At 43.3% G+C, this 15,265-nt stretch overlaps 2 long non-coding RNA genes across 4 annotated transcripts in view; one reads left to right on the forward strand and one right to left on the reverse strand.

Moving 5' to 3' along the window:
• The first annotated feature begins 4,355 nt into the window (after window positions 1-4,355).
• The window catches only part of LOC144281036 (uncharacterized), a 98,221-nt gene continuing 87,311 nt past the window's right edge, over window positions 4,356-15,265 (forward strand). For all 3 annotated transcript variants that reach the window (XR_013349487.1, XR_013349489.1, XR_013349488.1), the window contains exon 1: window positions 4,356-4,890. This is a non-coding gene — a long non-coding RNA (uncharacterized LOC144281036). The remainder of the gene's footprint in view (window positions 4,891-15,265) is intronic.
• On the reverse strand, window positions 4,896-6,231 carry LOC144281035 (uncharacterized). Its single transcript, XR_013349486.1, has 2 exons — window positions 5,952-6,231; window positions 4,896-5,478 (listed from the first exon to the last, which is right to left on the reverse strand). It is a non-coding gene; the product is annotated as an uncharacterized LOC144281035 (long non-coding RNA).

Below are 15,265 nucleotides of genomic sequence, written 5' to 3' on the forward strand. Positions count from 1 at the left end.
AAACTCCAGTTAGGAAAGTTCCAGAGATGGATTCTAATAGGCTAAATGGATCAGGGAACCTGTCACCATGGTCAAATTGGTGAAGTCTTGTGAATGGCAGCCCCCATCCTTCCCTAGTACCATAGATACGGAGTTGGGGCAATGGCTATCTTAGTCAGTATAGGCTACTATAACAAAGTCCCATAGACAGGTGGCTTATAAACAACAGAAATTTATTTCTCACAGTTTTGGAGGTTGGAAGTCCAAGATCGAGGTACCAGCATAGTCAGGTTCTGGTGAAGGCTCTTTCCTGGGCTGTAGGCTGCTATATCCTCACATGGCAGAAAGAGAGCAAGCTAGCTCTCTGGTCTCTTCTTAGGATGCTACTCCTACTCATAAGGGTTCCATTCTCATGACCTAATTACCTCTCAAAGACCCCACATCCAACTACCATTATATTGGGGATTAGGGCTTCAACATATGAATTTTGGAGAGGGTACACAAGCATTCAGTCCATAACAATGGGGTTCCCCAAAAGAAGAGTGGTTCTGTTCTGGGCTGACAGCTGTACATTTTTATTACTAAAGACATTGCCAAGATGTATATTCCAGCATCTGTTGTAAAAGTTTATTGATGACTAATTTGCCCTTAAGCAAAAGCTCAGAGACAGGAAGTATCAGTATGCTTGGGTGAAAAGAAGACTCTTTTTGAACAGAAAGACTCTGTTTAACAGAGTAGCATCTGTAGAGGGCAGTGTCCAGAGACAAGATCAGAAACCCGGGTTGAGAATAGATAGAAGATAGCACATCAGTGCCAGTCTAAGAAATTTGGCCAAAACAATACCTTTAATACAAGGTATTGTATTAAAGTTTTTCTTTTACAGGTAAGTTTATTTTTAATTCCAAAGGTTTTAAAGTCTTAAGATATCCAATTTCAAGTTTTTCAAAACCTACATTTTTGAGAATAGAAACCTCACTATTGGAAAAGGCATCCTATATGTAAATTTTTATTAAATGTCAATTAAATGAGTCTGTTAAACATATAAGTGACAGGACTGATGGATTTAGGATTTTTTTTTTTAAGAGTTTATTTATTAGAGAGAGAGAGAGAGAGAAAACACAAGTGGAGAAGGAGGGGAAGAGGCAGAGGGAGAAGAAACAGGCTTCCCATTGAGCAGGGAGCCTGAGGCAAGGCTCCATCCCAGGACCCCAGGATCATGACCTGAGCCAAAGGCAGATGCTTAACCGACTGAGCCACCCAGGTACCCCTGGATTTAGAAGTTCTATAAAGATATCTGTATTAGGGTTCTCCACAGAAGCAGAATCAATAGGAGATAGATAGATAGATAGATAGATAGATAGATAGATAGATAGATATTATAAAGTAAGGGCCCAAACGATTATGGAGGCTGATAAGTTCCACACTTGCTGTCTGGCAGCTGGAGACCCAGGAAAGCTGGTGGTGTAGTTAGTTCCAGGGCCTGAGAGCCAGAGGACTGATGGTGCAGATTCGTCTGCATCTGAAGTCCTGTGATCAAGGAGTACCAAGGGGGCAGGGGAAGATTGACGTCTCAGCTCAGTCTGGCAGAGAGAGATTGAATCCATCCTTCCTCTACCTTTTTGTTCTTTTCAACCCCTCAGTGGATTGGATGATGCCCACTCACAATGGGGAGAGCAATCTGATTTACTCACTTTTCTGATTATCAAATGCTAATCTCTTCCAGAAACACTCCTATAGACACACCCAGAAATAATGTTAACCAGATATCTGGGAATCCCATGATCCAGTCAAGTTGAGGCCGAAAATTAACTATTAGGATATCTTTCCATCCTTACTATACTTTTGAATTTTAACTGCTACCAGCTGAATAAGCTTTGATCTGCAGAGATGTCATTGTATCTAATTCATGGAAAGCCCTTTGTTTTCACAAAGGTAATCTGAGAAGTGGCTCAAGGCTAGCACATTTTCACCTCTGTAGATAGGTTCTCTGGTTGCAAAATGGACTTTGGAGAATGGGCACACTGATCACTTCATGGAAAAAAGTAGAAAGAGAGACAGAGATACAGAATTTCAAAAATACAAAGATAACGATCATATAATAAGTCAGTGTTTGTTTATCAAATGTGACTAGCTTTCTCTTTCCCCAGTGCCATGGCCATTGTGTCCTATTGTGTCCTGGGAAGCCTCATGTCATTTAGCACACACCAGGCAAGGAGGGTTAGCTGTACGCACTGTAACAGCTCTGTTTCACTTGTGCATTTTAGCTCAATGAGAATTCTGCAGAAAGACATCAAGTGGGGCTGAGCTTTGTCTTTCATGGATGTGCTGTCTGAATTTCCAGACGAACACATCATGAATATTAACCAGCGCCTTTTGATGATGGTACATGGCAATTCAATACACTGGCAGCCTTTTATCCCCCCAGAACAGCACTGTGTAATTGTGTTTATTTCCTAAAAATCATTGAAAGATATTAGGTTCTTTTTTTCTTCTAAATCCAGTTTTTGAGTGACGTACATAGAATATAGAATAGACTACATGTATTATTCTGTGTGACATGTGAACAAGTTGAATAGGATGACAAATTTAATAAATGGTAAGAAAATGTAGGAAAAAGGGATAAAATGATGAGAGAAATTTTTATGATTTATGAAGACATGAGGAAGTTTTTGGAAACCAAAAGAAGTATCAAAAGGTAGGTAGCTCTCTTGGTCATAAAGTAACACTTTATGTGCTATGAAATAAATCACAACAATAATAGTAATGACAGTACCTACACAGTGTTTACCAGGAGCTACTCAGTATTCTAAGTATTTTATGCATAGTTTATGTAATCCTCACAGCTCTATGGGATGGTTATCATTAGTATCCCCATCTTCTAAGGATGGCAATAGTATAGGTATGGAAGGATAAGCCATCTGCCCATAATACACAGGAAACAGTGAAGCCTACATTATAGCCTTTGTGAATGGGATTGGTGCCCTTACAAGAAGAAGCCAGAGAGCTAGCTCGTTCTCTTTCTGCTGTGTGACGATACAATGATACATCAGCAGTCTGCATTAGCACTCAGGCAGCGTGGCTCCAGAGCTGGGGCTTGTAATGACTATGCCACACTACCTTACTAATCATTTTCCCATTTGTGCAGAACTTTGCATCCTAGAAGATGTTTATACATTTAAACAAAGAACCTGGAAATGATCTAGTTGTCTATCAGAGAAATGCTTTGATAAATTATGGTATAAGCATATGTGTGTGTGGGCTTCTATGCATGGACTTAGAATGGTGTTTGTGTAATGTTTCTTAAGTGAATAGAACAAATTGAAAAGAGTAGATATAGCATGAAACCATTATTTTAAAAATCACAGATACATATGTATGTTTTTCGTTTTTAACTGATGAAGGATAGTTGGAAGAAAGGCAGGCAGGGACACTCTGCCCTAAGAGGAAACCACCCTTAAAAGGATTTTACACCACCCAAGAAGGAGCCCTCCATCCTTTCCCATGTGACAAAAACCTGATTGGAAGCCAGAGGCCACGGAGTGTTAATCAGATTAGAACAGCCCGCCAACAAGCCCATTAAAACCCCTAGATCTAAGTGCCAACCCTCTTGGGTCCCCTCCCTCTTTGGGAGCTTTGTACTCTAGCATTCAATAAACTTTACTATAGCTCAATAAACTTTGCTTTGCTGCCCACCACTCCGTCTGGTCTACCTATTCATTCTTTGAAGTGGTGTGACCAAGAACCGCAGGCACCAAAGGAAAAGAAAATCCTGTAACATATTCAATAAATATTTACTAAGCTCTTACCATGTACGGAGACTGCTTTAGAAACTAGGGATGCTGTGCTAAGTCAGACCAAGTCTGTGTCCCTCACAGACCATGAGCTATGCTGAGAAAGGGATGGAACCAAGTAAATAATTGCTTGCAGATTATTTTCATTGCCTTTAAAAAAAACTAAGCACTATCTAGGGGATGGGTGGGGTGGCTTTTTGAGGTTTTGTAAGAAGGGAGATTAGAGAAGGAGCACCATGTAAAAATGCCAGAGAAGAACGTCCCAGACAGGAGACCTAAAATTGAAGGTCCCTGTGTGAAAGGAGCTCTGCACAGCCAAAAAGTCTAGTGAGCCAGGAGCATGGGGAGGGAAAGGAAGGGGGGCAGTCCATGCAGGGCCAAAGGGGTGGATTTTATTTCAAGTGCAATGGAAAGTCAGAGCCATTGTTCAAGCCTCATTTTAATTGTGCATCTGGCTGCTGTGGGAAGCCTGGAAATCAGTCAGAAAGCAAATGTAGTCATTTAGGTGAGAGTGATGGCTTACACTACGTCCGAGGTCATAGACACTGTGAGATCCGAGGTCATAGACACTGTGAGATATGGCAGGATTCGGGGTGTATTTTGAAAACAGTCAATAGGACTTCCTGGTGCCCTGGCTACGGGAGTGAGGGAAAGAGAGAAACCAAGGCCAACTCCCCGATTTTAGCCTGGACAACGAGATGAAATCTGGGGCTCTGTAGGGAAACTCTGGGACATGGAGTTGGGCCAGTAGTCAAGAGGCCCATCCTGGACTTACTAAATTCAAGCTGCTTATTTGGAATACAAGTCAAGATGTCAAGTGATGGTTGCATATCCATATGCATGAGTTACCTCTGGGGAGTTGACTGGCACCGGTGAAGTGGAACTTACACTTTTCCTTTGTAAGCCCTCCATCTGCTAAAAAAAAAATGTCTTTTTTGCACTAAGCTTCTAGGGTTGTTTTTCATTTTTGTTTTTGTTTTCTGATAATTTTTCAAATGCAGCAGAGAAAATGTGTTTAAGTGCAAAACAAATGAATTTGTGTAAAAGAGAGAAAGGTCTGGAAAGAGAAGCACATCATAGTGAACAACATTATCATCCGTAAGCAGCTTAACTTGTACACGTATGTATTGATTGGACCTTTTTAATTAGATAAAGAGCCCGGAAACCATTGTAGTTTCAAAGAGAAGTCCATGAAAGTAAGGTGGGGGTGGGGCCTGTGGTCTCTGCACCACCTCTGCTTCCAGCAGGAACGGGAGGCACCGTATCCATTTTGTTCCTGCTCCTGTCTGCCTGGGATTAATAACAGCAATTCACGAGAAAGACTCACCCTGTGTTTAATGTTATTAAAGAAAATCCATCTTTCTCTTTGATGATAAAGATCACACCCACCAATGTGAAATCTTCATGAATTCTCTGTGGCACTATCAGCTGAAGGGACCTGGAAATTCTGTCCACCTCTCCCATTTGCAGATGAGGGTGGAGGTCTAGGCTTCCCGCTTGGCCTTCTTTGTTGAGTGGGGGCATGGGGCCACAGGTATTTCTCTGGTATTTGGCCAGAGTTGAGTGTTTATTGTTTAAAGGTTTCTCCTTGGCTAGACTGCACTTTTCTTGGTTCTGTGGCTAGAGAAAGCAGGCTTTTGTGCCTGGGTTTTCATGTGTTCTGGTCACCATTTCTGAGTTCCTGATTCTTCAGCTCTGTGTCTGAGGTCTACGAGAGAAAGAGAAAACCCAAGGAGCTCAGCACTGTGTTATTCCTTGTGTCCCAAGATCCCTGGTATGTGTTCCTTCCTCTGTCCATCTTCAGAGTCTTCTTTTGCTTGAGTGTATACTGTGTCCAGTGTTAGGTGTGTTTAGCAGGACAAATAGGGAGAAGTATACCTATTCCATCCTCCTGGAGGCATAAATCCTTTTGTGACATTTTTAAAAGATACAATGTAAAAATAAAATCTCAATGCTTGTTTTTTTTCAAGAAGACCTCCAGGGTCTGCAACAGTGAACGCACCAAAAGGGGAGGCTCTTGTCACAGGCTTGCTTCTCCCTGGAGCAGACTCTGAGATGGAGCCAGCATGCAGGATGCTCAGTAGGGACACTTTGGGGTCAACACCTGGTTAGGGAGGGAAGGGAAGGAAGCGGGATTTTGTAGAAGGAAGATGTCCAGTCTCCATGGAACCATCAGCTGACCTTATAGGGCATTTGGAAGATATCCCAAGTTAGGCAGAGAGGATCAAGCCTTTAGACTCCCACATCATTGGTCAAAGGATGTGACCTTTGGCAGGGCAGTCTTCTTCATTGAGGTCATCCCTGGAGGAAGCTGCTGGCAGTGCTTCTGGTAGCTGGGAAATTAAGTCTGTCATCTTGAAGGGTGCTCTGGGTGATAGATACATCACAGCTTTTGTCACACTTGACTTTCTATGATGGGCTGGTGACACAGAGCTCCAGTCACTAGCCTTAAGTTGTGGCCTGAACTGGGATAGATGATGTTTGCTCAGTTTCAACCTCAGGAACGAAAGAGTAAACTTTCCAAATCCAATGCTTTCCATTGGTCTTCTATGTTTTTGATAACTATTTTCAAGGAAAGGGTATGCCCCAGATATGGGAAATTTTCTCCAGCTACACAAGGCTAAATCCTAGCAATGAGAGTAGGGTTCTTACCCTGTCCTGTCCTATTGTGTCTGGCTCCAGCCAACTTTGCTTCAAATTAAAATCGGGGCACCTGGGGGCACCTGGGTGACTCAGTTGGTTAAGTGTCTCCTTTGGCTCAGGTTGTGATCCCAGACTCCTGGGTTTGGAGCCCTGCACTGGGCTCCCTGCTCAGTGGAGATCCTGCCTCTCTCTCACCCTCTACCCCTCCTCTCCAGCCCCCACTCATGCCCTTCCCCCCCTCGCTCTCTCTATCTCAAATAAATAAACAAAATATTAAAAAAAAGTTCAACTCTCTTTCTTCAAGACTGAGCTACCACCTCTAAACAGTATTACTAATACGATGATAATTTATTGTGCAACACTGTTTCTATCAATTCACATATTTTATTTTGAGTGCTTCCAACTGCTCTCAGTGGTGAGAATTATCATTCCTCATTTTCTTTTTCTTTTCCCACCATACTGTGCCATCTACCTCTTTTGCACCAGGGTCTCAGGCAGCTTAACAGAGCCATTATTCCGTGGCCCCTGTTCACCACGCTCTGTACGATATGAAACTCTCATATACACCTCCAGTTTTAAAAAAAATCATTTGGGGAGCACCTGGGTGGCTCAGTGGTTGAGCCTCTGCCTCTGGCTCAGGTCGTGATCCCTGGGTCCTGGGATTGAGTCTCGTCATCAGGCTCCCTGTAGGGAGTCTGCTTCTCCCTCTGCCTATGTCTCTGCCTCTCTTTCTCTGTCTCTCATGAATAAATAAATAAAATCTTTTAAAAAATAAAATAAAATAAATCATTTGGAGGAAAATATTTCAAAATATTTACTTTGGTTATCTCTAGATTATAGGTGACTACCTGTAGGGTTATAGGTGATTTTGTTTTCTTCTATACTTTTTAGAATGTCTTCTAAAAGTTTTATAAGAATGTATATGACATTGTAAATGAGAATGAGCCTTTGAAAAAAGAAAATAAACAGTCAGATAGAAAAGACTGTTCAAAAGTGAAACCAGATGTCAGTGGGCAAAGTGTGAAAAAAACACAACAGAGTCTGAGAATAGACACAATTTATAAACTCTGCCCTGATTTGGAGAAATGATTCCATTTATGTACTAGATGAATTTCTGAAATGTTGACTCTAAATCGGTTTTTTCTAAGTTGAGGCCTACTTTAGATAGGATAGGGAAAGTGCTTACATAAGTAAATATTGTAGTAATTCCCTTTGTATAGTTACAATAATACATTTATATCTGCTTTCCTGTTTACAAAGCAGGTTAGTATATATTGTCTAGTTTGACCCTCTCAATAGCAATGTGTGAGGCACTGCTTTTTTTTCTTTTGCAGGCACCAAACCTGTCTGAAACAAAGAATTTTCAGTACATTTATAATCGCCACTAGAAAACAATCCATTTAGGGCTTAAATTCACGTATTTTTTTAAAAGACTTTATTTATTTATTCATGAGAGACAGAGAGAGAGACAGAGAGAGGCAGAGACACAGGCAGAGGGAGAAGCAGGCTCCATGCAGGGAGCCTTACGCGAGACTCGATCCCGAGTCTCCAGGATCATGCCCTGGGCTGAAGACAGCATTAAACTCCTGAGCCACCCAGGCTGCCCAAATTTATGTCTTATGCCCACTCAACCTGGCCTCTTCCCACTAATTGGAATTTAATTACTTACTAAATTCCTTGAATTTAGTTACTTACTTGAATTTAGTTACATACAATGATTTCCATGTCTACTTGATATGAATCTGTTTATTCAGCATTTTTTTCATTAGCTCATTCTAAAACTACTGAGTACCTGTCATGTGCCAGGCCTCTTCCCTTGACTGGGGACATGGCGGTATACAAGGTAGACACGATTCTAGTCTCATAGAATTTAGAGTCTGGGCCTGGAGGTGTTAACTGAACAGCATCATGTCAGGTGGTGGCTAAGTATGATGAAGATGACAAGCATGACACCAAGGTATGTGGATGTGGGGTCACTTCAGGAAGGGTCTTCTCCCTTGGAGGAGGAGGAAGCTAAATTATTGAGGGGGCATTCCTGTAAGAGAGAATCAGAAAAGCAAACATCCTGGGGGTAGTAGGAATAGACTTGGTTTGTTTGCAGACCAGAGAAAGGTCTGTGAGACTGGGGTGGGGGCTCTTTAAGGCTGGTATATGATAGCTAAGAATTTGGTGTGCAACTTATTATCAGCCTCCTACAGAGCAGGGATGGGGTCCAGGCTCTTCCCTGAGGCTTTTGTGTGAGCTGTGCCCAGTGTGGTCTGGTGGGTTCCAGCGTGGCCCTGGCGCTGCCGCCATCTCATCTTTGGCAAATGGCTCCCTGCATTCCCAGCCTCAGTTTTCCTAACCATGAAGTACAGAGGTCATCACTGTCCTTGTCTCCTACTGAATTCATTCCCGTGCCTCCTTTCTCACAAGGTTATAAGCTCTGTGAAAACTGGAATGAGGTCTTTGTTTTATACCTAGTTTCTCCACATCCAAACCCATCCATCCGCCCAAACCCAAAAACATTGAGGCCATTTTTGTTAAATCATGACAGATCAACTACTACAGAAGGGAAGGATTTAAGAAATACACAGGGGTTAGAATAAGCTGGATTTGTTGACCAACTGTAAAAACTAGCAATAAAATTAGCTATAAAAAGAAAAAGGAGGCCTGTGTAGGCATTGCAGCTGGCTTGCAGCTAGCTCCCAACAGTCCTCACCATCCCGGGCCTGTGGGGAGAGCCCCACTCTCCAATCCTCTTCCTCACTCAGGGCTGGGTGCCTTGCTGGGAAGAAATGTGCCATCTTGACTGACAGGTCCTTTGGAAGTCAGGCCTTCTACTCTGGAAGTCTTTTAGGAATGAGATTTACCTACCTGAATAGTTCATGTTTCACACCTATGTCTCCATCCCAACTATACCTTCTTCGAAGAGTTTAGTAAAGAAAGGGATAGATGATGTTTGCTCAGTTTCAACCTCAGGAACGAAAGAGTAAACTTTCCAAATCCAAAACTGATCATTTACTCCTAGCTCTGCTGGGGCTCCCCATTACCCCCAGAAGGAAGTTCGATGTCCTTACAAAGACTTTTAAGGTCCCATAAATTCTAGCTCTTACCCCCCCCCCTCACAGCCTCACCTCACACCATTCTGTTTTTCTCTCTCTCTCTCTGTCTTTTCACTTCTCTTAGTCCCTGGTATTGACCATCCCAATCTCTCTTCCATGGCAGGGAATTCTCTCCATCTTTCCTTTTGTTCCTTTTCTTGGTGAATGAACTCATTCCTATCTTCGTCCCTTGTGTGTCTGGCCAAACATGACTGCCTGCAGAGGTCCTGCCTGGGCCACAGGCTCTTCTAGTCCATTCCCATAGCCCTCCAGGGCCCTGGTCTCCTGGACCACATCGTAATTCACTGATAATGCCCAGCCTCCCGGAGGGCAGGGGCTATATCGACTGGTTCACATGGTGGCCTTTCTGACTCGCCCAATGTCAGGCACAGGGGCTACAAATCTTTGTTGAATAGATGAACAAATAAACCAGGAAGGCCTTTGAAGCTTTTCAGCATTGCTTAGCTATTAGGGTGAAATTTGGGTGACCTCTTGAACTTTTGTTTCTTTGACTGGCAATTGTTGAGGTGAACGGGGCCTGTGCCTAGGAAGAGGAAGGCAGGGTAACAGTAATAATAACAGGAGTGGACCTTATGTCGGGCTCTGCTCTAGGCTCTTTACATGAATTAGCTCATTTAATTAACACAATATCTATATTATCTCTACTCTGCAGTTAGTCTTGGTTGGGAGAGGTGGGCCATAAGTACTAGGTGGACAACATTAAATAGAAAGGAAAATAGGCTCAATCTACCATCTGCTCTAAGAAAGGGAAGAAGCCCCAAGACTCTGGCTTCAAGGCTGGGAAGTGGCTCTGGCTTGCCTGGTCACAATACACTGGGTTTATGTGATCCTATCCAATTGCTAGGACCGGGTTAGGAGTACTTTGTATGCAATCTTTATCCAATGTGCCCAAGAGTCCACTGAGGAAAAGGAACTTTAGAAAGTTAAGTCACCTGTTCAATGTCACACAGCTGGTAGATGGCAGAGCTGTCATTTTAGCCTCAGTTGGCTTCTGTCTTCATCAGCTAGGACTGCTATAACAAAAGACTGTAGGTTGGGTGGCTTAAATTACAGACATTTATTTTTCACGGTTCTGGAGGCTGAGAAGTTTGAGATCAGGATGTCAGCATGGTTAAGTTTTGTGGAGAGCCCTTGTCCTAGCTTGCAGACCCCTGCCTCCTTGCTGTGTCCTCACATGGGAGAGAGCGAGAGACAGACAGACAGAGAGACAGAGAGAGAGAGAGAACACATGAGTGAGCACTGGCCTCTTCCTCTTCTTATAAGGGCACTAGTCCCATTAAGGGGCTTCATCCTCATGACCTCATCGAAACCTAATCGCTTCCTAAAGGCCTCACCTCCAAATACCAGCACACTGGGGATTTGGTCTCCCACATTTGAATCCTAGTGAGATACAAACATTTGATGCTTAACAGCCCTGGGATCCACTGGCTAACTGGAAGATTCCCAGGTGCTCAATGAAACAGCTTATTCTGGTTCACTTCTTGAGTATAGCTCAGTGTGTTTACTTGGAGCATCGAGGCTGTATTAGGAATTTTTAAAAAAGATTATATTTATTTATTCATGTGAGACACAGAGAGAAAGAGGCAGAAGCAGGCAGTGGGAGAAGCAGGCTCCCTGAGGAGACCCCAATGTGGGACTCGATCCCAGGACTCCAGGATCACGCCCTGAGCCAAAGGCAGATGCTCAACCACTGAGCCACCCAGGCACCCCTATATTAGGAATTTATATAAACAATATACTGCCCGGGTCGGCAAGTCCAAGTTTGTGAGGGCAGATGCAGAACCCACTTTTGCCCCAGTAGGAGACACATGATTTTAACTGAGATCCCTCAATCTGGAGGCCTCCAGAGAATCCTCTGAGCTTAGTCTGGTATCTTAATCCAAGATATTTTTGGCTGGTGCTCCAAGTACTTTCTCTCTTCCCTAGCTGAGCCTCCTCCATCTGATACCCACAAAGCCCAATCTCTTCTAAAAAAGCAAAACCTCTCTTTCTCAAACTGAGTCTTCTGCTCCCAGCCAGATGCCTGAGGTCTCTTCTGTCTTATTGTCCCGGTTTGCCCGGGACTTTCCTGGTTTGGGCATGTAAAGTCTTTCATCTTAGGTTTCCATTCAGTCCTAAATAAGCTGGGATGAGTGGTCACTTTATACCAGGGGAAGGCAGAAGGTTGTGTTTTCTCATCCACATGCCATTTCCTTAGCCCCTAATGTATAAATCTTGTCTGATTGTGTGACAAACTTTCATCCTTGCTTCCAGAACTTAGTAGGTTAGAAGCAATAGACTTCTGCAGACATAGCGGACTTCTTTCATGACGCATGTGCCCTTTTGGACACTAGATGGCAGCCTCACCCCCTTTGTTTAAAGAAAGACTGCAGATCTCACCAGACCGCTTGGAAATGCAGGCCATCTGGGACAACCATGGGCCAGAGGATTAAGGGAGAGAGAGAGAGAGAGACAGAGAAGTGAAATATATATATGTTAATAGGACAGACTGGAACGAGCAGATTAGTGCAAAATGGCAAATAGTAAAAAGCAAAAAAAATCAGATTCAGCATAAAATCTTGTAAGCCTTTAGAATTTAGGGTGGGAAGAAAGACATGCTGTTTCACAGTGGAGTGGGTCTGCTTTCACCATCTGATCCAAATCACATGTCTATGTGAACAAATTGCATAAAGGAGGAAAGAAAAGCTAACTGGAGTTAGGGAAGCCAAATGCCGGGACGTCTTCAGGATTGAATTAATTACTGCTTTGGTTCTCTGGGTGAGTGAACAGCACAATACAGGAGACATCCCTTCAGGTGTGTTTAACCGGACCCTGCTGGCTGGCTGCAGACAAGCTGACAAGCTTGGGGAGAGAGGCCCCTCTGGAGGCTGAATGACTCATACCGCCTGTAGAGAGCACAGTTGCCATGAGCTTTGCTCATCCTCCTCGAGGAGCTAAATTTATATTCTGAGAAAAGAACATTGTGCTGGAGCTGGCAGGAGGGAGCCGGGAGGAGGTGGCATTCTCTTGGGGTGGGTCTTTGTTGGCTTTAAATGGATTCACATCATAAGGGCTTTGGGAATAAGCCTGAGGGATTTTTTTTTTTTTCATGAGAAAGTAGTATATGAGCAAGTCTAGTTTTTTTCTATAAGCATCCCCCACCTTAAATCTCAGTAAGTACTAACAAATATTGAATGTATGAGACACGCAGATTATGCTACTGACTTCTCCACCATGCCCCACCTTTCAAAATCTTATTTGAATTAAAAATGAACACACTGTCCTCCCTAAGCCATGCTTGTTAACCCAGACATTAGTGGAGCTGGATGGGTCCCAGTTGGCCTGGTGGTCCAGAGGCTTTCGAACTGTTGGAGAGTCCTAGCTCTGCAGAGTTGTGCTAGGGCTTCCTTAAACAGTGATGTATTTGATTCTGCACAAACAATAATTTTAAAAGGTCGGAGGAAACAGTTATCACTTGCATCTCTTTTATTATGGGCTCTGGAAAAATTTGGTCTGGAAAAAAATATCCCTTATTAAAAAATAGAAGTTTGAAGCCCACAGATCAATGTTTTTAGGCCCAGAGTGGTGGAGTCAAACACGCTGGATGATTAAACCCACGTGGATACAGCTGGTCCTGGCAGAGGCCAGTCAGAAGACACAGTGTTCCTGTCCTGGATCCCAGGGAGCAAGTCAAAAGAGAGCTCCAAGGTTGGGAGCCTGGGGTGGAGTCAGCAGTAAGAGATGAGGACTTTTTTGAGAAGAAAGCTTCAGAGAGGCATCACGGAAGATGCTTCAGCTCAGATGCAGGAGCTGCTTGCCATCCTTCAGAGAGCAGGAACCTGATGGTTGGAGAAGTTCATCTGCTTTTTCTTTTCATCCGGGGAGGAAGATTTTCCAGTCTCGTGGCCTCAGCATGAGAGAGTGATGGGGCAAGAGCTGAGGACAACCCTGAACTGCCAGGCTGGTGGGAATGGGACCGGGTGGTGGAAGGAGCAGTGTGGGAGGAGCCCTGAGCAGGGGAGATACCTGGGCCTCTGAAGAGTCTCAGGCCCCTCACCTGTAACGTTAAAGGTCATAACAGGGGTTCTGCATACCACTTAGGGCTGCTTGGAGAAACAGGCAAAATGATAACCGTGACCAGGTATTTAATTAATTAATTTATTTAAATGAAGTTTTTAAAAAGATTTATTTATTCATAAGAGACTCAGAGAGAGAGGCAGAGACAAAGGCAGAGGGAGAAGCAGGCTCTCTCTGTGGAACTCAAGCCCAGGGTCTAGGATTGCACCCTGAGCTGAAGGCAGAGGCTCAACCGCCGAGCCTCCCAGGCATCCTTGAGATCAGGTGTTTTAAAACACAAAGTTGAATATTAGAAGTGGCTGATAGCTGTGAAACATCCAACTCTTGGTTTTGGCTTAGGGCATGATCTCAGGGTCATGGGATCGAGCCTATGCTGGGCTCTGGGCTCAGTGAGGGGGGTTTGCTTGAAGATTCTCTCCCTCCAGCCCTACCCCCCCTTGCTCTCTCTCATGCTCTCTCTCCCTCTCAAATAAATAAGTAAATCTTAAAAAAAGAATAGCGTTAGCTTTTAAGCGCTATGTTAAGCGCTAAGGATACTCTTACATAGCCACTTTTCACGGAAGGACCTGTAAGAAGTAATCATGTCTTCACACAAGGAACGTAGGAGTCCTATGCTGTTCTAGCATAAGAGCAGGGACTTTGGTATCACACAGGGCTGGATTTAGGCCTGCCTCCACTAGTTCCCAGCTATGTGTGATGCTGAATGGGTCACTTCACTCCTCTGAGTTTCAGTTTCGTCAAGGTAATTCCCGGCTTCCAGGATTGTGGTTGTATAGATTAAATGAGATAATGCATATAAAACACTTAGCAAAATACTTACTAAGTGCCTGCAAATCTCAGCTTAAAAAGAATGCTTTTTAGAGCTTTTAGAGCTTTTTAGCTTCTGTAGAGCTCCCATCCTAGTCACTAGGGGTGCATTAACATTGATAGGGCACTGTGCCTGCATCTGCCTTGAATGTTTATGATCTAATTGGGAGGTAGGGTATCAACATAGGCAGATCACTCACATATAACACAGCTGGCAAAAGACACACTTAATTGTTATTAAGTGACCCAAATTTATATATTTTAAGCAATTTAGAGTAAGGAGAGTAGTGACTTCAAGGTGGGGCAAGAGATAGAGCAGGAAGATAGTTTGCAAAGCCAATTACATGTCCATATAATTGATATTTTGTTACTCTCAGGGCAACCATGTAAGGTAAACCCAACATCTTGTCCTTTGGGGATTAGATTTCAAGATTTAAATTTGATAGGGGTGGGCACAAACGTATAGTCCATAACTCCTATGCATTTCTGAGAATAGTCTCCTCCAGATGTTTTCACATATAGATATCTGAACTCTATGAACCCTTCCTGATTATTATAGTCAAGACTGGTGTCCAGAATGACCCAAACTTGGAAAGTCATTCTGGAAGGTCATTCTATTTTATAGTGAATGTATATCATTGGCTGTTCCCTCTAGCCAGCCACAAGATGAGGATTGAGCCAGGCTAGGCTTGTCGTTGTATTTCATCCTCTTGGCCATAATGATTGGTCAATGGAATGAGCACTGACCAAGGCCAGGTCAATCAAAATTATTGACTGGGATTTTTCATACGTAATTAAGAAAATCTGGTATCTCAAGTTATAAATTATGGTAGATTGTATTTTCGAAGATGCTCACAACAATGTCTCCCAGACTATAGCTCTTCT

This window comes from Canis aureus, chromosome 12 (genome assembly GCF_053574225.1).
Source record: "Canis aureus isolate CA01 chromosome 12, VMU_Caureus_v.1.0, whole genome shotgun sequence".
NCBI lineage: Eukaryota > Metazoa > Chordata > Mammalia > Carnivora > Canidae > Canis > Canis aureus.